Source organism: Harmonia axyridis, chromosome 2 (assembly GCF_914767665.1).
Source record: "Harmonia axyridis chromosome 2, icHarAxyr1.1, whole genome shotgun sequence".
NCBI classification, from domain to species: domain Eukaryota; kingdom Metazoa; phylum Arthropoda; class Insecta; order Coleoptera; family Coccinellidae; genus Harmonia; species Harmonia axyridis.
Window position 1 is genome coordinate 25,007,587 of NC_059502.1, and position 23,917 is coordinate 25,031,503.

The 23,917-nt window shown below is 34.7% G+C and overlaps 1 protein-coding gene across 1 annotated transcript in view; it reads right to left on the bottom strand.

The window, feature by feature from the left end:
- LOC123672462 overlaps positions 1 to 23,917 on the bottom strand; it is a 173,401-nt gene that overhangs the window by 77,948 nt on the left and 71,536 nt on the right. The window contains exon 2 of the mRNA XM_045606559.1: positions 11,095 to 11,172. The gene's annotated coding sequence lies outside the window, so the exon portion shown is untranslated. The remainder of the gene's footprint in view (positions 1 to 11,094; positions 11,173 to 23,917) is intronic.

Consider the following 23,917-nt stretch of genomic DNA (forward strand, 5'->3'; position numbering starts at 1 on the left):
ATATATATACATATATATATATATATATATATATATATATGTGTGTGGCCGACCCACATCTCGAGGGCACGAGCCGTCACTGCCAGGTTTTTACAAATTTAATAAAATTAAAATATACAATGATCGATCCTTTTCACTCTAAACAAATAATAAAATAGAAACTTAACTTAAAACGATTTTAAATGGGTTACTCTGCTACTAGGATGGAACCTCTTCTGTAAATTATCTTCAGCCTTCTGAACATCAATTCCTATCAGGAAGCTATAGTACTCCAATCCTCATTCAACAAAGTTGATGTGATAATTCCAGGTATTACGAAGATATTCTTTCAGATTCAGGAACTAAAGTGGTTTAACATACGTACTATTCCAAATTCTGTATCTCAAGGAAGTAGTTCTTGATATCTTTCAATCCCAAGAAAGGTTTTCTTTGTTCCAATCCCACGGGAGGTGCGAGAATCCCGACACAATTCTCGCCGATAAATCAGATTCCGAGTCTCAAATTAAATTAATAATGACTGAAATCTAAATCTTAGGTACGTATTCTTGCTGAAGTCTCAATAATCGTTGAAAATCTTTCAGAAGATTCTCTCTAGACCCGCGCATCTGCGTTCCGACCGTTGGTACACGATATGATACGATTAATTGACAAATTACCGCGTCTTCAAAAATTCCAGTAGCGTAACATGGAATGAAGCGTGCAAAATCTTTGCAACTTGTAAAATATTGAATTTCGACGCGGAGGGTGCAAGGCTCAACAAGTTGAAGTATAAGTTACAGTGGGACGGACGGTGGTCTTGTACAAGATAAGCTTGTTTTAATGGACATGATGTTGGCTTGCACTATTTTTCCTTTTTGGACGGCGTAGTCCAGCTGTTGGTCAAAGTGTTGGTGACTGTGATGCCCGATAGTTGTAGCATTCATGTTTACCTTCTTTTTTGTATATGGTGGTAACGTAACTTATTTTCACTCTTCTGGTATTGTTATCTGTTAATACAAGTCTGGAACAATTTTGCTCAATACTATAGATTTTATTAACGAACATACACCTTTCAGTCACACTACCCAAACGACTGTAGAGGTGGCGTAATTAGCAAATGAAGACCACATAACAATTGACGACCTATCAAATCGAGCTATTCGAAACAAGGCTCGTAGTTTTGTTTGGCTTTGTTCCTCTCTCCATAATGCCCCTCTGTCCCCTACCTATATGCAGAGGAATGACATAAACCCCATATTATAATTTCCTATAGATATTGCCGAGACTGACATTCCACTGCTGAATATGACACTCAGTTTACTCTGCAATCTTTGCATCTCCACAGAAAATATTGAACGATAACATTTCCAATGTCCCTTTTGTATTATTTCAGAACCGTAGATCTTCTTCTGAATTCGAATGCGATTCTAATCATTCTCTTGGAAAATACGAATACTCCATATAATGAATTCAACCGCGAATGTCATAACGCAAGTCTGTTGGAGATGTGTAGGTTGTCCAACTTGATTTCACGGAAAACTGTCATTTCCAGTGAACAGCTCGAACTCCATGAGGAATGAATTCACTTGGGAACCGAAACGTTCAGTCGGTAGACAGTTATGTTCATTAAAACGTAGCATAAATGTATTGTGTCTTGAAGTAACATGAGGCACAAGTTGATACATGTTGGATAGATTACTCTATAGAGTATTGTTATCTACTAAACTTACTGAATATGGACTATTGTTAATTATAATGTTACAATTGAATTCCAATATAATATGAATCAATCAAGACCCAGTATAATATGCGAATTGGCTTTTTTTTCCTTATTTCGCTTGAATTTTCTATGGTTCTAGCGATCAACACGAAACTCAGCATGAAGCTTGAAATTGTTTTCTATATTTCACTGCAAAATCGTAATCCAGTGTAATCTGTCATTACATAAAGATAGGATAATTTGTCACAAAAATATTGCGTATTTCTTTTTCAATATACTTCTTGAATTTTTTATGGTTTTGATCTGCCTATTGAGGTCGAAAATACTTCCTACCTCCACAACTCAGGCGTATTATCTGTTGATATTTTCTTTCTCAAAAAGCGTAAATTTTAGCAAAAAATTACGAGAGACTTTATTTGTTAAAAATGTATCAGTCTATCCAAAATTAATTTTCTAAGAATAAAGAAAAAGTGACTGCGAAACAAATTTGAGAGGTGGCTTTTTCTACCCCTCGGATTCATAGAGGAACACCACCAACAAATTTTTTTGGATGACCCCTCGCTAGCATAAAATGTCAGCTTAATTTAATTTTTTTTTGTGATTTTTTGGTTTTCAAAAAAAAATTTATAACTACTTTCCGGGCGAAATCTTTAGGGGACTATAACTAAGTGAGAAGGGGCTCAAAAAAAGTTTATATGAAAGACCCACCCTTTTTTGACAAGGAATCAGCCCCTAATTTTTCTCGCAACAATTCACAAACACCCTGTATATATTTACATATACATATAAAGTGATAACTCCAGAAGATCTGAAAAACCGATAGTTATAAAATTGTATCAAAAAAAAGAGCCGAACTTCACAGAAAAATAGATGGTACTGTTTGTCGAAGAAATATACGGACAAGCTTGATGAAGCGCAAAAAACTCATGAAAATAGTGGTAAAAACACATGCCGACGCACGACCGTAATATTTATGATCTGAAAGCGGCACCTTTGAACATGCCGACGACCGACATAAATATTTATGACTAGATTACGGCACGTTTGAACATAGCCATATTTATATTATTTCTCACCTTAAATTAAAGTGTTGTTGATCTTGCAATTATTTTAGGCTTGGTACGCAAATTCTAGGCAATACTAGCAATGTTTTAAATGTTTCCAGTATTTTTTTCTTTTGATATTTTTGAGCTCCCCCGTGAAGTGCCCCCTTTGCCACGCGCTAGATACGGCCCTGCCTATGAAATACTAACATTTCGTGATCACATTGAAAAAATTGAGACCTATATTCTATAGCAGTCGTGGAGTACTTAAAAACTTGTTTTAACAGAGTAATAAATCATTGTTTCTCAGTCTTTTCAAACCAGGAAGAGAGCGATCTAGTCACCCTGCATTCCTACATCCACCCGACTTCGTCTCACGAATGAGCGAGTTTTCAAAATCCATTTCATCGTAGAAATTTATGAGTAGCCTCCGAAATACTTTCATAGGTTGTCGATAAATCACAGAATAATAGCCTACAGATTATACAGATTCGGGTTATATCCTGCAAGAGTCCGGAGAGGGTTCATAGATTTCGCAGGGGTAAAGTGAACACCCCCTCAGCGAAAATTAGCTCTCCATTTACGAAATAATCCATATCGTAGTATTTTATCATCCAGAAACTGGACAGCGAGCTTTTCTGGGTGCTTCCAGATAAGGGAATGGGTGTTGAGTGGAAATCCTCGGTTTTCTAGGTTACAGCTTTTCCGCGACCCTGATTTCAAGGAAGGGATAAATGGTTCTGGGATGGTTGATTCTGTCCGTTTCAGCTCGACTGATGGAATGTGTCGCCAAAATATATCGAGCGTACACTGAAAAGTGCGAGAAAAGCATCGCCAGATCCTTCTGAAATTACGCTTGAAATTTGTACTGAAAAAAAAATTTTTCATTGTATTCAAGTGTTCGTGTTCTTCTTTATCAATTCAATAAAATTTCGATCGTTAACCTATACCCTAATTTATTGATATTATGAATCCCTGTTCATTAATATATCATGATTCTGAGTGTTCGAGTTGTTTCGATAAAGTATTTATTGGATGAAGAACTTTTTCATTAAGTAGTGTATGAACTGTTTCGGACAATTTCAATGAATAGTAGTACATTATTGATACATATTGCTGTATGTACAGGGTGTTTCACGTAAGCGGGTCAATGGATGCTGTGGCTTATCCTTTAAGCGCAATTGAAGTGGCTCATCAATATGATAGTATTTTCAACGGGCATTCCAAATATGTTATTGGAAAAACTATCGAACCAAGGCATTGAAAGTTATCAAGAAAAAACTGTTTTTCCAAAAAAAAAATTTTTACAAATTTGACTGGTTTTCAAAATTAGAAGGTCTATAGACAATTTCTCAGCAATTGTTCCTTCATTTGAACTTTCAGTTTTCTACAAAACAGTTTTTTTTTGCAAAATATACTTCATAATATTTTTTCATATTTTCTGAATACTCAATCGATTATGAATCCGAATATGTAGATATAGTGAACGTTTTATATTTATCTTCCTTTCGAAATCAACTTGAAGAATTTCAGATTCCATATTTGGAAAATATATCCATGTTGTCAGGTTCTATAAATATTTGATTCCAGTATAATGCGTGAAGTATTACTCGATTCGTGATCCAAATTTCCTTCATTATTTCAATCTAGTTATTTCGTTTCTTATTATCTACTAAATATCAAAATATCACATTTTTATTAAAAGTGAACATATTGAGAGCTTTGATTGAAAATTCAGAGATAGGCAACATATAAACTAACAAGAGTAGTAGTCATTTTTGGCCACCTTCTTTTGTTTTCGAGTTATAAGTGAAAAATGGCGATATCGAAAAAATTAATATCTCCGCTAACAATGATGATAAAGCTCTGAAATTGAATAAAACATTATACGGGCACTTTATTACGTGGAATCCAGTGACGTGCTCGTCTTTTAGGATTTACAATTCGAAGCTATGACCAAAGTTGTTTTTTAAATGGGAACACTAAATCTTTATGCCACTTTTTGAAAGCTTAATATTTACTGACTTCAAAAATATTCAACACCGTATGGTTCCAAAAGATAAAATAGAAGTTTGAAGCAAATAGTGAGATGCATAGAAATAATGAGATTGAAGGAAGAAGACTGCTCTTGGTAGACAAAGCTCTGTTTTTCTGTGATCATCAATAATTGAAACCATAGAAATATTGAGACTCTCAAATGAAAAAAGGTTTTTGACCATTTTCTATTATTTATATGTACGATGTTTTATATTTTTGAAATCAGTAAAAATTAAGCTTCCAAAAAATGGCACAGAAATCTAGTGTTCCCATTCAAAAAAAAACTTTGGGTCATAGCTTCGTAATTGGAAATTCTGCTGAAAAGACGTATGAAAGGAAATTTAATTTTTTTTGCATACATCTTATAATATGCAGGTCATCCCATTCAAGAAAATGCACTTATTATAATTTTAGTATTTCTCGTTGAAGCCTGTGAAGAGGAACGTATTTTATTACACGTGAATGTTAAACGAGATATTGGTAATCCATACTCGCAATTTCAGCTTTCTGGGATTCCAAGTACCTACCGAAGTTATTTATGTTTAATTGAGGTTAAATTTTGCAAAAAAAAATAATTAAATCAATCAATTACTCGAAAACCGCTAGCGGTAGGAATAAAGAAGTAAATACATATATAAATAATCAAGAGGCTACCACAAACCGAAAAAGTACTAATATACAGGCTATTCTATTTGAAATATCGAAGGTGTTAGTATCCCATGGGTTTGGGATATTTGGGATAGATGACGCATTATATTTCTAGACAGATGACGCATAATAGTTTTTTATTTTCAGACCCAAAACGCCGACTTTTTACAGTATTTTCAAAAAGAAATCCCACTTTGAGTATTCTAAAGGCCAAAGATGTATCCATGTCCCGAGCTGAAGGTAAGAACAAAGAAGGGCGCATAAATATTTTGAGCTTTTGTCTGCACAAAACTTGACTGATTGCAGATGAAAAAAAGATTGGAGAGGAAAAAAGAAGGAAATCGTAAGAAGAATAAAAGTCAGAAAAAAATAATTAGAAAAACATCACAGCAGAAAAAAATATACCCTAGAAGTTGATGACAAACAACCTTGCTGGAATAAAACGTGTATAAAACGACGTTTTTTTCCTCTGAAGAAAATGGTGCGATGGAAAACGATTCCATAGACGACGAAATTTTTGACGAAAATGAATGCTTAGGTTGCTTGGAGCGCTATACGAAAATATCAAATCTACAGTGGAATGGATTCAGTACGTGCAGTGACGCAGGTGGCTTCATGACGAGTGCACATCCTTTAAAAACTACTGTATGCCCTGTGGGAATAAAACAATGCCGAAAAGTAAGCATGTTATGTTGAGCCCCTTGAGCAATCTCTCCCAAACCCAATGCGTCCTCTCACCTAAAGAATGCGGGAGAGATTGCCAAAATCAGTTTTTTTCATGTTGATGTTATAATATGAAAGATTAATAACCAAAGAATTATTTATGATTTAGGAACACGATCAGTTCAAAACAGTAGATTTCTGGCGCATTTTACAAAAGGTGAGTCATCTCTCCCTGTTTTCCTATAAGCGGCAACACGGTAGAGTTGAAAGTATTTTATTTCGATAGAAACTTGAATTTTTAATGGAAAATAATAAAAAAATGTGAAAGTCTAGGGTACCATACGTGGCCTACTCTGCATTAGAATCATGCAATATAATATTTGGTGAATGGCCTGCATGCTGTCATATTAACGTGCTAACTCTTTTGCGGTTTTAAAAAAAAGATTTCATACATTGGACGGTATAATGCTGATGGAAAGTCTAAATCCGGGGACATATTTGTGTCCCTTGCCAGCCAATGCGTCAGATTGATCCCATGTGCATATTTGCTGAAATCATGTAATCGCGAAATTCATTTTTCTGTTCAGAATATTTGAGTTTAAATATTTCGGCAGACAAAGGTTGAAAATTCAGGAATAGCACTCACTGACAATGATGGTATCAAAAGCTTTTCAGCGCCCGTTCATTCATGCGACTATTCACCCTTGGAGACTAATCGGGGTTATTTTTCATGGAAAACGTAATTTCAACCTAATCGGAATTGTTGTTGAGGAAATATTGGGTATTTATTTCGATATTGGATTTTGTGTGCTTCTGATGAGCAACACAAATTTTTTCATGAAGTTATAAATTGGTGGTTCTTGATCGCCGCCATCGTGAATGAATTCTCATCTTGACGAAATGAGCTCTAGATGTTCGGGGAACGAGCGCTCAATAATATCGTTCGTGAGAATCAATCTAAAAGTTATATGAACTAAGTATAAACTACTGGCGTTCAATTCAAAATATACCTTTTTCCAATAACACCCTTTTTTCATCGACTATTTAATGAATTCTATAGTGTATTAATTTTTTATGTATAAATTAACGATGAGTTCAATTACATTTTACTATACCTTGTCGAATCTCAATCAGAAAAACAATCATGTTCCGTGCTTTTTAGGCTAGTCACCAATATGTCGGGCTATGTAAATATTTTTATTTTATTAATTCGATTAGATTTGGAATACACAATTTAATTAATGAGTTCCGAATAGACAGCTATTTACGCCATTTACGGTGATTATATTCACACAGGGTGCTTCATTGAAAAGGGTCAATCTCTGAAATGAGTTATTCTTTTTCACAGCTTGTAATCAAATTAACTCAAATATCTGATTTAATAAATTATAAAGGTTTAATGAGTCTACTTGATGATGGAGATTCAATAAAAATATCAAAATTTTCTGACATTTATGATAAGCAGGAGCGACTCAACGCTCAGTTCTAGGATCTTTAATCTACAATATATACATATACACAGGACATCCCAAAAAACCCAAATCTATTAGCTCTATATGCGAATAATACAGAAATATCGTGCTGCAACGAACAGACATCATCAACAGAAGAAGTCGAGAAGCAGGAATTTATATTATAAATAAAAAGACTAAAAATCAACCCAAATCTAAAGATATATATGGAGAAGACATAAAATGGGGAATGGGAATCTAACACATAATACACTTATATGTATGTGTATATCTTATGAAACACGCAGAAAATAAACAGCTAAGGGCAGCACTGGTTAGCCTATGGTATGTAAGAAACCGACAAATCCACAGAAAATGGAAAACTGTCATAGATTTCATGAAGAGGAAAGCCGAGAAGATTTTGAAACAGCAAGTCAGTAAGAAAAAAGCGAATTTCTAAGTATACTGCTCTTGACCACAAAATATTTTTTCGGCAACCGTCCGGGAAGTGCTCACTTCCCGGACGCTTTTTCTCTGAGAAAGTAGCATTTCCCGGCCTAGTCCGGAAAGTACGTACTTCCCGGACTAGGCCGGAAAAGAATCATAGAATCCATAGCAACCGAGATAACGGCTGACAGTTCATATGGAATTAATTGTCAAAAATTTGCATGTTTTTTTATCGCAATCGCAATAAAATATGGAAAGCAGCAGCGATAGTGTTATTTTACATGGTTGCCGAAAAAATATTGTACGCAACACGCCCGAAAATATTTTTTTTGGACTCACAGACTTCCAGGACTCGCTTACGCTCGTCCTGGAATTTTGTCTATTTGTTCAAAAAAACCCTATTTTCCGGACTTGTTACGTAAATTACTATTAATCATCTGAAATTCACAGAATATCACATAGTAATAAACCTGGTCGATTATTTTTATAATTTGATGTTGAATATTTTCGCGAAAGGAAAATCATTTGTTAAAGAAATTTCACATTGGGGCAAGTGAGTCTCGAGTAGAAAAAAAAATAATTTCAAATTCATCCTATAAGGACAAACTCGAAGAAAAAGCAAATACAGCAAAGCAGTCATAAGGACTTCAAGAATGCTGGACCAAATTCTTTGAATGAAAAAGAGGAAAAGAGAATAAACTCTGAGGCCAAAAATAAATTACCAGAAAACTATCAACAATATCAGATAAAATAAGTAAAATATAATGAAACAGATTGAGACAATTTTCATAAAGAATGAATAATGTGTATAAATATAGCGCCTCGAAGAACGAAGAGTAGAGGGAATCGCTTGCCCCACGATATGGGGTAAGTGAGGCATTTGAAGTTTTTTTTCAAGTCAGAAATTTTCACCTAAAAATTTTTATTTTGTTAATTTTGTGTATTGTATAATGAGTATCTAAAAATGTGTCTCAATCAACAAACATTGTTTTATTCGCATTTTTGAGGAAGTTGCCCGACACTCCCCTAGGTGATTTTTCAGTAGATGCTTATTGCATCAGAAATCACCTACAGTTTTAGATAACTACTTGAATTTCGAACTCGTTAACCTATATATGAAATAATGGCGAAACACCTGAGAAATCCAATAACAACCTCGACTCCTAGACTCTAAAACTCCTCAAATACTCTTCCTCCAATACTCATTAATTCCCGGACAAAACTCCACTCACGTTCTATCTAACGGTACTATAAATATTGACAACCGACATTCATGTTCTCTAACTTCTTGGACTCGAGCACTCTACAAGATACTTCTCCAATACTCCAGGGCAAAACTCCACACTCTTCAACTATACCGTAGGCAACAGGCCAATTTCGTTACCATTTTTGTAGTACGATTTGTCTTTCGCTTCAAAATAGGCCTCAGTTTCGGCGATTACCATTGGCGTTAAATTTCTTTCTAGCGAGCATTCTTTTGAGGTCTGAGAACAGGAAAAAAACGCTGGCGGCCAGATTTGGCGAATACGGTCGATGTAGAAGCAATTCTAAGCCCAATTCATGTAATTTTGCCATTGTTTTGATTGATTTGTAACACGGCGCATTGTCTTGATGAAACAGCCCTTTTTTTCTTAAAATGGGGCCGTTTTTTAACGATTTCATCCTTTAAACGATCAAATAACGCTATATAATAATCGCTGTTGATGATCTGGCCCTTTTGGAGGTAATCAATAAATATTATACCTTGCGCATCCCAGAATACTGATGCCATAACCTTGCCAGCTCATTGTTATGTTTTTCCTCGCTTTGGATTCGGTTCATCGTGTGCCGTTCACTCAGCTGACTGTCGATTGGACTCCGGAGTGAAATGAAAGCCATGTTTCATCCATTGTCACATATCGATGCAAAAATTCAGGATTATTGCACTTAAGCAGCTTAAAACACTGCTCAGATTCATTAACACGTTTTTGCTTTCGATCGATAATGAGCTCTTGCGGAACCTATTTTGCACACAGCTTTCTCATGTACAAATAGATATTCAAACTTGTTTATTTGAGGCAAAAACATTCAAACAAACTGAATTTGTCCTAGATTGATTTTATCAATCCGTTTGTTTTCAAATTATTTCCAAATGAACAAGTTTTCGTGCAAAAGAAAAAATTATCGATATATTTGAAGCACTTGTGGTATTACCTTTGATAATTGAACAACATTCTTCAATCAACTGTTTAACCTCTATTTCATTTCAATTATCATAATATACATAAACAAGATAACTAACCAACAATTGAACGTCGTCAGAAAATAGTTCAGGGGTGTGCAAACTATCTTCAAGCCAACGATAACTTCACACAAATTATGACCGTGACAACTTCAAATCTAATAATAAAAAAAAAATGAAATAAAAAGCTAATTGTTACCCCAATGCATTATACCGAAAAAAGTGCCTGTAAAATGATATTGTTTCATGTTAATAGCACCAGTAAAAAATAAGTGATGAGAACTTCTCATTCTACGCCATTTTCCAATTTTTTATAGCATGAAAACAGTTGAACTTAAAGGTTGTGGTTTCCATCAAATCAATTCTCCCAAAAATTGAGCGCGAAAATGTGCCATTCATTTTTCTCAGCTCAAAGGGTTTCTGAAACCTCTCACTAGACATCGAGATTGGGACAGCTGATACATAAATAAGATCAGAGTACCTACTGATGTTAATATTATATGCCGCTCGTTCTATTTACCGTCGCCGTTCATATTTCGATCGATTCATTCAACGAACAGACATAAAGTTCGAACTACTTTATTATGAGTAGAGATTGAAGCGACAGAGCGTCGAAAACTTGAAGGCGTCTCATTCAGGAAGGTAAGGGAGATATTTAGTCCTTTGAGCCCTATCCTGCGTTCAGACCTTGTGAACGTGTTTATGTCATAGTTAATTAATTTACAGCTAGTTGAATGGCGAACGAACAATCAAAATGCAGTACTGATACAGGAAATTTCGTATGAAAGCATAATTTCCTATTTTCTGTTGACGTTCAACGCGCCATAGAATGTTTAATATATGGGGATGAGATCAATAGTAATTTATGATGGAGACTGTACGTACCTCACTTGTGAATAAGCCGAATAATAAGCGTGAATCTGAAGCTGACCATGATCCAGCCCATAATCAATGAATTGGAACCTGCAACAAAGTTATTGTCTTACTCGACCTTATAACAACAATAGCATTCTACCCAAAAATGCAGGGAATAGTAAGGTAACATATATTATACAGGGTGGTCCTCAGTGGTATACCCAATGGTGAATATCCATTATGAGCAACAAAGCTCAATAATTTAATGGTGCAAAAATTGGATCTACAAATTCATTAACCAGCGGTTATATTAATATTATTATATTAATATCAGACTTCCATCTGATCCGACTGTCGTCGGCACAATCATTATTTTTCTACAATGGATATCAAAGGAAGGCACTTGCGCTCTTTTTTAACAATGCAAACGTCATTTTTTTTGAAGGAATGTCAATTTGTCGCTTATAAGCGACTAAATAAATAAACGGTCAATGTCCCAACTATGAATCATAGAGTGATAAACATAGATAGGGGTAGTACACGCAACTTTCACATTTCCTCAACATGTTTAGATTACCTTGTCAGTTTGTGATATATTTTCAAATCCACATTTTCACTATATCATTATGAATGTATATTACCTATATTGATTGATATATTTGAGAGATTCCCGAGGTGATTTCCAATTGAATATGCCAATTTGAATTTTGGAATCAGATATTTTCCTGCTTGCCGAATTTATAATATGCAGAATATTTATTATTTTCTGTATCTACCTGCTGAAATCCAAGGTTTGGCAAATCTTGCTCTCCTAGAGTCATCGGTTGTTTCACGTCGTTCGGCGAGCTTGAAGTTTGTTTTCTGAATTTCTGATATATTTCGGTATTCATTTCAATATATTTTGAGTTAATATAAAATGTAAATTCACTATGGGACATAAGAAGTGCGTTCTTTGTGGAGAAACTCGCGAATTGAGTCAAATATCGTATCACTGATAAGTTTCAATTTCCGTGCGCTTCATGTCAAATTTGATAGTTCATGTTGGGTACAAAATTTTCGTACTGAAAATGATATATGCTCCCTCCATCTATGTTTATTACTCTGAGCTATAAATCAAATACCTATGCATTGCTCAGAGTATGGAATGACACGAGTAAATGACATCTTTCATTTGAGTGAAGAATTTCCTAAATAATAATCGTATGTGATAGTGAAGCATCAAAGATGGAAGAAGAAAATGATTGTATTGATTTTTCCTGTACCTTCACCACCTGAAATTTTTTACAATATTGCAACGGAAAATGCTCTCAACAAGTGGTCGAAATGAATATAAAAATACCCTGGAAAATCGATCAGTATTTGAATTTATCAGATCATAAATTTTATACAGGTCACTGTTCTCGTCATACGTCAGCTACTCTTTTAATTAATAGAGGAGATGATATCATCCAACCAACTGAAACATCATGGGGGTTGGTTTTTCTACAGTAGAGGGATACTTCGGAGAGAGCATTAACAATGAAATTGAAACGGCACAAAAAATGTTGGATGAAGGTGAATTATTCAAAGTGCAAACTGTTGAATCCGTGACAATGGCGGAATATACAATTTCAAACTCATCTAAACTTTCTCCAACGTCTGAAAATGTCATAAAAAATTGTAGAAATTATAATTTTAATTTTCATTGATCAAATTAAATGAATTTCTGGGGCTATAAGTGCCAAATAGATGATAAACAATCGCGTAAAAATTAAAGAGATCCTGAAGTAAAAGCTCCGAACTACTCGAATTGAATCGGCAGCAGCCCTGATAGTAAGTTCTCCAATTTTTCAGGACTCTATTATTAATAAATAATATCGTATTATAACTAACTATTTTTTGTCACCAAAAATCTTTTTGCCGTCAATTTAGATTTCATTAATTATTTTGAAATTTTTCTATTATATTCCGAATTCAAGTTTTTCGCATTTGAATACAGCATATGACACTTTGACAGGTGAAATTAATCTCAAGAAGTGTCTGTAAATTCGAAGGATATGAAAAACTTTGTCAATCAACATGTCAGCGATATAAAAAATGTTATAAGTTCACTCTGGGTTCTACCACCGGCATAGACGTTTCCTTTACCTGATAAATAAAGTGACAAAAGAGTAAATGACTTGTATAGAGGTCAAGTGGCTCTCAAAGTCAGTAAAAGAAAATTTTTCGCCACAACAGGTTGGTCAAATCGAAAATGGTGTTCAAGCTTTGGCTCATCTGTGATTCTGTAATCATGATGTGTAGAAGCTAATATTTTGTGCAATTCCTCTTTCCACAGTCACTTCAGAGATATCATTCTCAACATTGAAAAGAATAAAGAACTATCTCCGAAATTCTACTTCTCAAAACAGGCTCAACGGCGTAGCATAGCAATGATGTATATTCATAGGAAGTTGCCCATTTCCAATGATGAAATTATTGATGAACTTGGAAAAATACCTAGGCGACTAGATTTTGTTATATATCCGAATCACCAAATTTTTTTTTTCGTTTATAACTTTCCCGGCAAATTCACACTCTATTGCAGAGCCATCTGACGATTTCTGAAAAATTATTCGTGCAAGACTTTTGTTTTTATCGAATGTTTTTATGATTTTTTTTCCGCATTTTTACTGAATCAGTGAAAATTTTTTTCGAATAATTTTGAAAAATGGTTCTGAAAGAGAATTTGACATGTTATTCTTCGAAAATCCGCTTTCTTTATTTCATGAACTTCACCCAATTTAGGAACTGAAAGCATTGAAGCTTAATTTTCATCATTTGATCAGAATCCAATGTTATAATTCAATAATATAGTGAGCGTGATTCCTGAATATTTGATTCATTTGTTAATTACATCAGGTAGATCTAAACAGGTACGATCAATATTGAAGTGTTCAGGACAGCACCCAACCATAATAAGCCGAATTGCAATTTCATTATGATAACGAAGCTATTGTTATAGCGAAACACGAATATTAGTTGTATGAGTTCTATTCAGTGATAGAATTTCGTCATGGATGTTCATCAGTATGAAAATTTCAGCAATGAGTAATTTTGGTTTATTAATTCCTTCAATCTAATAATTTTGAATTGTTCAGTCCTGAAATTTTCATATTTGAGAATTTTACAAAATTAAGTAAAAAATCCTTTATACGCTTGCAAATCTTTTCTCAGAAATTAAAATACTATCTGTGACATAAAAAATACCACACAAGAAGGCTTTCAAGTTTTTTGCCCAAACGTGGCAGAAATGTTCAGCTAGTCGAAGGTAGTAATTATTCAACATTTCAAAGATATTAAACAAAATTTTTTATTGATATTGTTTTTAGCCGCACTAGGGCCGTGTAGCAAACGGGAGGGGGGGGGTTTCAGCCCGCACAGGAGCATATTTAAAAAGAGTGCCAAATTGACAGCGTATCAAAAAGAGATTGTTTTTGAACTACAACTTACATGGGATAATTATTGTTATACCAACAAAAGCATTGCAGAATAATATACTTTGCTGCTACTGTGGTATGTGGGGAATAGCCGGCTATACATATGTACGTCAAAATCGTTGAGTAGAAAGAAACATAGCCTTTCTGTCCTCATATAATATATTAGTCCATAGTCAAATAGTGAATTCATAAATGATTCTAAAAATTAATCGAAATTTAAAATCGAGAACCTCATTTAAACGGATTATGGATGCTTGCTGAAAAAAGTCAATACGTCTGGAATTCAAAAGATTTCCCTAGAATCAATGGTGACCTCTTGAGTATATTTAAAGAGTGCAGAACTAGAATGTGACCTGAGTTTTAGTATTTTCTCAATATACAGGGTGTACTATTTTAAAACGGCCTAACTTCAAGGGTAGATTATACATAGTAATTTGCAACAAAAAATGTCATATAACACATGGTCGAAATGATGGTGATTATTCTTCATTTTAACATTTTTTTATTTCACAGAATTTATCACTTCTTTCCATAAAACCAATTATATCTTATTCATTTAAGTTTGAGTATTATCGTCTTTTTCATTGTCATCACGTTAGCCATGATATTACAGCAGAAGGAAAGAAGCTAGCACAAAACTAGATATGTCGTTCGAAATCCTGCAAAATGGAGAAGTTTTTACTGCAAAGAAAACATATTCTAGTTTTTTATTCATAAAACTATTGGAAAGATACGACTTATTTCGCTCTCCTCAGAATATTTATATTCACCACTTCACCATACTCGTCAGTGAAATTCTTTTGCCGCTCATGACCTCTCATATTAAGGCAAATTCAATGCTCTCTCAAAATATATGATCAAATTCGATGAGGACGCAGAAATGAATAAGATATAATTGGTTTTATGGAAAGAAGTGATAAATTCCATGAAATAAAAAAATGTTAAATTGAAGAATAACCACCAACATTCCGACCATGTGTAATATGACATTTTTTGTTGCAAATCACTTGTACAATCTCCCCTTAAAGTAAGGCCGTTTTAAAAGTGTACACCCTGTATACTTACTCCATATTTCTGTATTTTCTCATATTTTGCAAATATTTCAATGAGGAGCGCTAGAATGCGTTAATCCCTCGGAAAAGCTCTCAACTACGTTCCTGCGCCACCCCAATCAGTTCGACACCCTTGCACCTTATTTGGCATGGATTCCACCAGATGATCGATTTACTTTTGAGATATTGCATCCCAGGCCATATACAGGGTGTTACATGAGTGGTTGGCCATAGCCTAGTGGTGAATGCTACTCATCCAGGCGTTTCAGAGAAGTAGGTTGTTGTGTATACTAAGACTATTATATTCGGAGATAAAGGGTGATTTATGAGAATTGGCCTAAATTTCTGATATCCAAAACTTGGAAATCAGCAGTCCGATTTTGTTTCAATTTTGTGGGTTTGTTCACTTCATAAAATCCTTCCGGACGTTTCATGTATTTTTATATTTCCAGAGCAGTTCTCAGAATATTGAATTTTTTGCATTAGATTAATAATCTTTATTACTTATCGTTATTGCCATGAAAAAATCATAATTCAGTGTAATTAATTCAATTTTCTCCTTGAATGGCACAGTTTCTTCAAAAGAGTATCGAATGAAAGAAAGTTTTAAGCAACTTTTTTTGAATACGGTCATCTTTTTATTTTTCTAGTGATAATATTGAATGTTTTCAGCTGAGATTTCGCATTTGCTAGCTTTCTGTCCAACTTTCCTTCATTTTAAAACCCTCAGCACCACTGAGTGTTCTAACAAGCTGCGAGAAATATTGATTAGGAGAATGTATGATCAAACTGAGAAGTCTTTGAAACTAGGAATTCAATTCGAAACAAAATGACGTAAACATCTCAGTAAATGTAAACTGTGAGCCTATTCGTTTTATAGCAAAAATAAGGATTGAAAATTAAATCTTTGGAATCTGATAGAAAAACCTCAATATTCTGAGTACTGCCCTGGAAAACAAGCTACTTTTCTGAAAGTCCTGGATAACCTGCATGCACCACTAAACTATGGCCAACCACTCATTTCACACCCTCTGTAATTCATGGCGGAGAGCTTCTAGTGATTGTGGAGGATTAGCTAATTAACCAATCCTAATAAGACTAGTAATTACTAAAGTCTTCTACTCATTATGCCCCACACATGTTCGATAAGCGAAAGAATGAGAGATTTGGCTGGCCACTCAGAGTAATAGACAAAGATATACAGGTTATTTCATTTTATACCGGACCAACCTAGTCATGTAGATTACACCGGGAGAATCATTTTTGCCTCGTTTTCGAAGCATAAGCGAGATACAGGGTGTGCAACGTCATTTCTGACCAACATTCTATTGAGTGTGGTCTATTATGTAAAGTGTTTTTTTTTAGAGCTATAGAACTATAAATTGCAATAAAACAACGATGGATTATTCGATTGACATGAATTTTATTTATCCGCAAGATAATTTTGTGGCATTACGTTTTAAATATGATTTCTGGCATAAGACCGCCACGGCTGGCTCGGATGTAGTCCAATCTGGACGTCCAATTTTCGATATCTTTTTCCAACATTTGTGGCCGTATATCGGCAATAACACGGCGAATGTTGTCTTCCAAATGGTCGAGGGTTTGTGGCTTATCCGCATAGACCAATGACTTCACATAGCCACACAGAAAGTAGTCTAGCGGTGTTAAATCACAAGATCTGGGAGGCCAATTCACAGGTCCAAAATGTGAAATTAGGCGGTCACCAAACGTGTCTTTCAATAAATCGATTGTGCACGAGCTGTGTGACATGTTGCGCCGTCTTGTTGGAACCACTTCTCCTGGACATCATGGTTGTTCAATTCAGGAATGAAAAAGTTAGTAATCATTGCTCTATCTATACCGATCACCATTGACTGTAACGTTCTGGCCATCACCGTTTTTGAAGAAGTACGGACCAATGATTCCACCAGCCCATAAAGCGCACCAAACAGTCAGTTTTTCTGGATGTAACGGTGTTTCGACATATACTTGAGGATTAGCTTCACTCCAAATGCGGCAGTTTTGTTTGTTGACATTCAACCAGAATTGCGCTTCATCGCTAAACAAAATAAAATGGACGTAGTGCGCAATACGTATGCCACACAGAACCATTATTTTCGAAATGAAATTGCACTATATGCAAACCAAACTGAGAATAAATCACTTGACAGCTGTTAAATCGGTCGCCATCTTGAACATGGGCGCCCGCAGAAATTTTTCTCAGGGGGGGCAAAATGAAAATTATTGGAAAACGATAAGGCGGCCATGATTGTCATTGAAAACCGGAAAATTGTTGAGAATCCATTTCGTTCCTTTTTTCCATGCCCTTTGGATTGAGAAAGCAATATTGAGGGTGTTGTGCTGAAAAATGAGGCAATCCAAATCTCAGGGAGGGCCATGCCCCCCCCCCCTGCGGGCGCCCATGTTGAACAGTAATGCCAACTCAAAGTTATATACCTCGAAAAAAAACACGCGTTATAACCTTTGAAGTTACGATTTCTGATCACATTTTAAAGTATTTTTGGTCCCCACCTTGAACTATCATCACGATTTGACATAAAGGAACGCGGAAATGGAAACATATCAGTGATACGATATTTCACTCAATTTTCTCCAAGAAGGAAAACTTCTTATATCCCATAGTGAATCAGAATTTTATATTAACTCAAAATATATTGAGATAAATACCCAAATATATCAGAAATTCAAGCTCGCCAAACGTCGTGAAACAACTGATGACACTAGGAGCGCAATATAGGTGCCAACGCTTGGATTTCAGCAGGTAGATAAAGAAAAAAATAAATATTCTGCACTCTATAAACTCAATCTCAGGAAAAATATTGAATCCCAAATATTCAAATTCGCATATTTAATCGACAATAACTCAAATGAATATATTTCATTCAATATAATATACATTCATATAGTGAAATTGTGAATTTGAAAATATTTCAGGATACGACGTCATCCAACCATGCAGGGGACATGAAAATTGAGTATACTTCCTCTGTCTATTCATTCATTATTCTACATATGGGTGGCCAAGACAAGATACTGACGTTAGCCTTTTTGAAGCGCTCCATATAGAACACTTTACAATGTGGAGATTAGCATTATACTGAAAATTGAAAAATCGGGCCCTACAGCTCTTGAATAAGGAATGGAAGGATTTGGGGTTCTGCCAATTCATTAACATACCGGTGGACATTAATATTACTGTGGATGAATATCAACTGGGACCTGCTCCCAAAAACAATAGCACTTCATACCATAATCCCTACAGTATGGTGCACATGCCGCTCAACACATTGTGACGTTCTCCAAGTTTACTTCTGGTTAGTGCTGCCAACCCACTGAGCTCAAATAAAGGTAGATAGAGGTTCGAAATTCAGGTAGATGTTGCCAAATTTTGGTAGATTATTTTTTCCTTTTTTCTAGGAGTTTTGAAAGAACTGAGTCCATAGAATTTTACTTTATTAATGATAAATATTGATGAATTAATAAAAAAATATAAGAATCTACATAATAAAAAAAAATTGAAAAACAAAGAATTGTATTTATGTAATAATTTAAAAATTAAATATATATAAAATAATGATAATTTTTCCCAATCACTCTTATAGGTCTGGTAATACTTTCTTTTTTTCGGTAATGGACCACGACTTGTTCCTTCGCCTCCACTATCACTGGCACTCAAATTTTCGATAAATTCAGCAAAAAACTTACCTATACAAAACGACACCTTTTCTGTTTCGTCAAAATCGCAATATCCCGATTCAGCCTGCTTTGAAGAAAGTCATTCTCTTCACTACTTGAACACGAAAGAATAAATAGTCTTTCAAATATTTCATTTCAACAGATGTGGATAATTTGCAAGAAAACGCTTGTTGTCCAAAAACTTTTATTATTTTAACACCCAAAAGGTCTTTTATTGCTTCCCGACGGCAGCCTTCGATGCATTCAGAGGGTCTCATCTCATTCCTTTCGACGATCTTATTTTATTCTGTTTTTTTTTAAGCATAAGGATCGATTCAATTAATCTGCGAGCTATACGAACCTATCTATTTTTCCTACGTACATGCAACCATATTTACTATCGCTATTTTTCTATCAAGCAAGTGCGTATTGAGGCGCAGCCATCGTTATTTATTAGTTTATTACCCATTTCGGTCCTTTCTTTGCATCTGTATGTTTCTGAAACTCCGCCGCTGATCCCCGGAGATCTTCGTATCCAATGGCGTGCGTAAAAATTAAGATGTGACAGCTTTAATAAGGAATAGATTTTTCTCATAGTCACGTTACTGGTAAAACGGTTTGTCGTTGATCTAAAACCGTAAAGTTCGCGCGGAGCTGAATTAAGGTAGATCGAGCTCAAAAAAGGTAGATAGGTAGATTAGTTCGAATTTAGGTAGATCTACCTAAATTTAGGTAGGGTTGGCAGCACTGCTTCTGGCCATTCGATCGTCGTGCATTTCCTAGCACCTGAATATCTATGCAATTCTACGTCCTAATCCAAGATACAGTACTCCAAACGTTACCGTTGATGACGAACCGTCATGGTTAGCACAAGATGTGGTCATTAGGACTGCAAGTCGAAAGCTCTAATTCAACGGTGAACTGTACAAAGGATTTTTTTCGTTTGATGGATCGCTTTTTGATCTCGTACTCCACCTTTTAATATGAAGTTGAATAATTCTGCCAAGATTGGTCGAATATTCTAACCACGTTTTGGTGGTGTATTTTTTTATTCCAGAATGAAATTTGATTCAATGATCAATCGTTACACCGCATCGATCCTCTTAGTTCGAAAACTCTACCATTCATGTTCAAGACTGAGAATATTAATATAAAAAACAATGAGTTTATCATCATCATTCAGCTCTCTGTGTCCACTGCTGGACATAAACCTCCTCCAAAAAATCTAAGAATTGTAAAAAACGAATAAAAAGAATTCTTTGAGCTCTGCCTTCGAAGATACAGAGTTCCCTGAAATTTCAGGCGCTCTATATAACATTTCTTCAATTTTTATTTGTACTATATTATACAGGGTTAGAACTATTAAGAGGGACAACAGGGATATTGAAAATCGTTAGAAATACAGGATGGCTTAAATTACAAAAAAATTGCGTTATTTAGGGATAAGTGTGTTGGTGTAAACATATCCATAATATCTCCAATGATTTCAGGTATATCTCGAAAAAAGTAAAAATCGAGATTTTCTTTATTCTGTATAACTCATTTATTTTTGGAGATATCTGCACGAAATTTGGTTTGTAGCCATCATCCAATATAGAGATTCTAATAAATAATATTTTTTCTGTTTTCCATTGTTTCAGAGACGCAATAGTAATTTTTTTCTGGACGTCATATTGCTTCTCCTTATGCTGATAAAGAAAAAAATGACGAATTCAATAATGTATCAACTCTTCAAAAATATCGAGTCTATCTACGCAAATTTGAATTTTGCTTTTATTTTTTCTTTGAAGTAGTAGGCTGGTCAGAATTATTGAATATCTTGTTACTTCGTTCAGTTGTTATGTGAAATCACTGAAATCACCACATGAGTTCTGTAAAAACCTGAATCCTGTTCAATTGCATAATCATGCTGATATTAACACTCTACGAGTGTTACATAGCGTAAAACTGGCAATGCCTGTAGATATTGTTCTACAAATTGAAAAAAAAACTCAAGTGATGGTTTCACATAATAAATGTCATCAAAGTTATTTGACAATTATAGTTCCAGTCTACTACTTACAGTCTACAAAAATATCTGTTTTTCAAATTATGTAGAACAATTTCTACAGACATTGCGCTGCTGTACGCTATGTAGTGTGTTGCTATCAGCATGATTATGTAATCAATAGGACGTTACTTATAAAACAGGATTCAGGTTTTTACAAAAATTAAGTGATGGTTTTACATAACAACTGAACGAGTAACAAGTTATTCATTCGTATTTCTAATGGTTTTCGATATTCCTATAGTGCCCCTCCAAATAGTTCTAACCCTGTAAAGTGTGTGGAAAAGTTCATGATTGAAATGTTTACTCAATATCTGAATTTCAGGCTTGCCATTTCCTGTATAAGCTGTTAAAACAAGGATTTACCCATACAATTCAATTAACAGACGGTGTTTGTGTAAGAAATAATTATCAATCTCAGTATCATAAGCTTGCGCGTGAACAATGTCAACATTGATCAGTGCATAACGTAAGATACATATGAAGTCATTATAGATTTGATGATTGATTCGTATCTACTTCCCTAAAACTGTGCTTGACTTTTCTTAATATTCTATTAACTTTTCACTTAATTTTTTTGATGTTGTACGTTTTTCAAACACCCGCATTATTCATCACTTATGCAGGGCCAGCGCGAGCAATTTTGGCGCCTGAAGCCAAGAATATTTTGGCGCCCCTTCTGAAAAAGTATCAATAAACCCCCCTCAACAAAAAACATCACCTGCCTCGATGATAATTCGTCATTTTTGATTTCAATAGCGATTTTGCTGATCGTTTCCTTTTTAAGTCGTTTCCACTGGGTTTCTTTTTTTTCGTACATTTTTACCTATAATAAATTCCTGGATTTCTTCGGCGCCGATGAACAATGCGTAAGTAATATATCTGATTCTCACATTCACAAGACACTGCGTACGATCGATGAAAGATTACCTATCACACCACAAGATATAAAGGGCGGTAAGGCCTGCAAAGCTTCGAAAACTAAATGGGATTAAAAACATATGTTCCGCTGAAAACATTTAGCATTTATCAGTAACTAGAGTTTCGAATTCAGAATCGTAGGAATTTTCCATATGTTGAATGTGTAAACAATTTCCACGTAATTCTAATTGTTGTTTTTCGTCTTTGTGAAATACATTCCATCCCTTATTCAATTAGAGTAATAGGCAATGCTGCTTATATTGGTTGGGTTGCTATGTGTTACTTACATAACAGGCGGCTTAGTAAAGACGGTTTGGAGATTTTTATTACAGCGGACCAACCTCATGTTGCTTTTAAGAATCAAAACTATATTCTTTCAGAAATATGGAAGGGCGGCCACAAACTGTCGAAAATAGGCGCCTGAAACAGTCGCTTCACTGTTTCACCTCTAACGCCGGCCCTGCGCTTATTTCTTTTCGCTTACCCCTTTTTTAGTGTTTTTTATACACCGCTTTTGAAACCAGAAAGTTGGAACTGATAACCCGCAACAAGGGCACTGTGAAGAGCTGGAATTCGTACCAGAAACTATTGTAACATTGTTACAATTTTTACATTATTATTTTACAACATTATCAAATATTTCACCGTCGCTCCAGCTTCATACGTACGCATATACAGTCCATATTTCTCTCACATTTCACTGAGCTATCAGACGTAACAGACGGTCTGATGGTCAGTCGATGAATATAAAGACAAAATGCTCCAGCATCGCACTTCGTTTTTCAAATGGAATTTCATCTATCCAATTTATTCCCAGAAAGCTCTCAAGAATGAACGGAGAAAGACGCTTCCATCTGAAATAATGACCCCATATCCGTTATTTATATTTCCATAATGAATGCTGTTTGATTTATTTTTTCCCAACGCATAACTCAATGTTGCAATGATGAATTATTCATAATAATATTTTTCATATTATATATTTATTTATATAATATTAATTTTTACATATTTTTTTCGCTTTCATATCACTCTGTTATCATTTATTTATTTATTTATTTAATATATACAATGTTCTACAGGTTTAAACCCAACTACAGAACAAGGAACATATGAAAAATAAAGTATACACTAATATTACATATTCTGAGAAAAAAAAACGATAACAAAAATGCTCAGTCAGTCAAAATAATGTGATCTGATATTTAAAATGGAACAATTAAAAATATCCAAGTGAGAACTTATAGTATTACAGGCATCACACAAATTATAAAGAGGTGAATACTTCAATGTATTCGTTCGAGGTGTCGGCATATAAAATGTATTTCTAACTCTAGAGGCTGGTCTTGGAATAGCAAAATTTAGTTTTTCGAGAATGCAAGGATCTTTAATGACACCGTTTATTAGTTTGTGAGTAAATACAACTGAATGACATTCTCGTCGACATTTCAAACTATTCATGCAGTGTCTGCTCAAAAGCAGGTTCTGAGGAAAACCGATAGGCGGGTAGACACCATCTGCTCTATACGAAAAAAGTTTTAGACAACGCCGCTGCACAGACTCAACTCTCTCAATATGGACCTGGTAGCAAGGAGACCATATTATAGACGCGTATTCTTATTTTGATCTGACAAATGCATAATAAAGGGTCTTTAATGTGACTGTGTCAGAAAAAT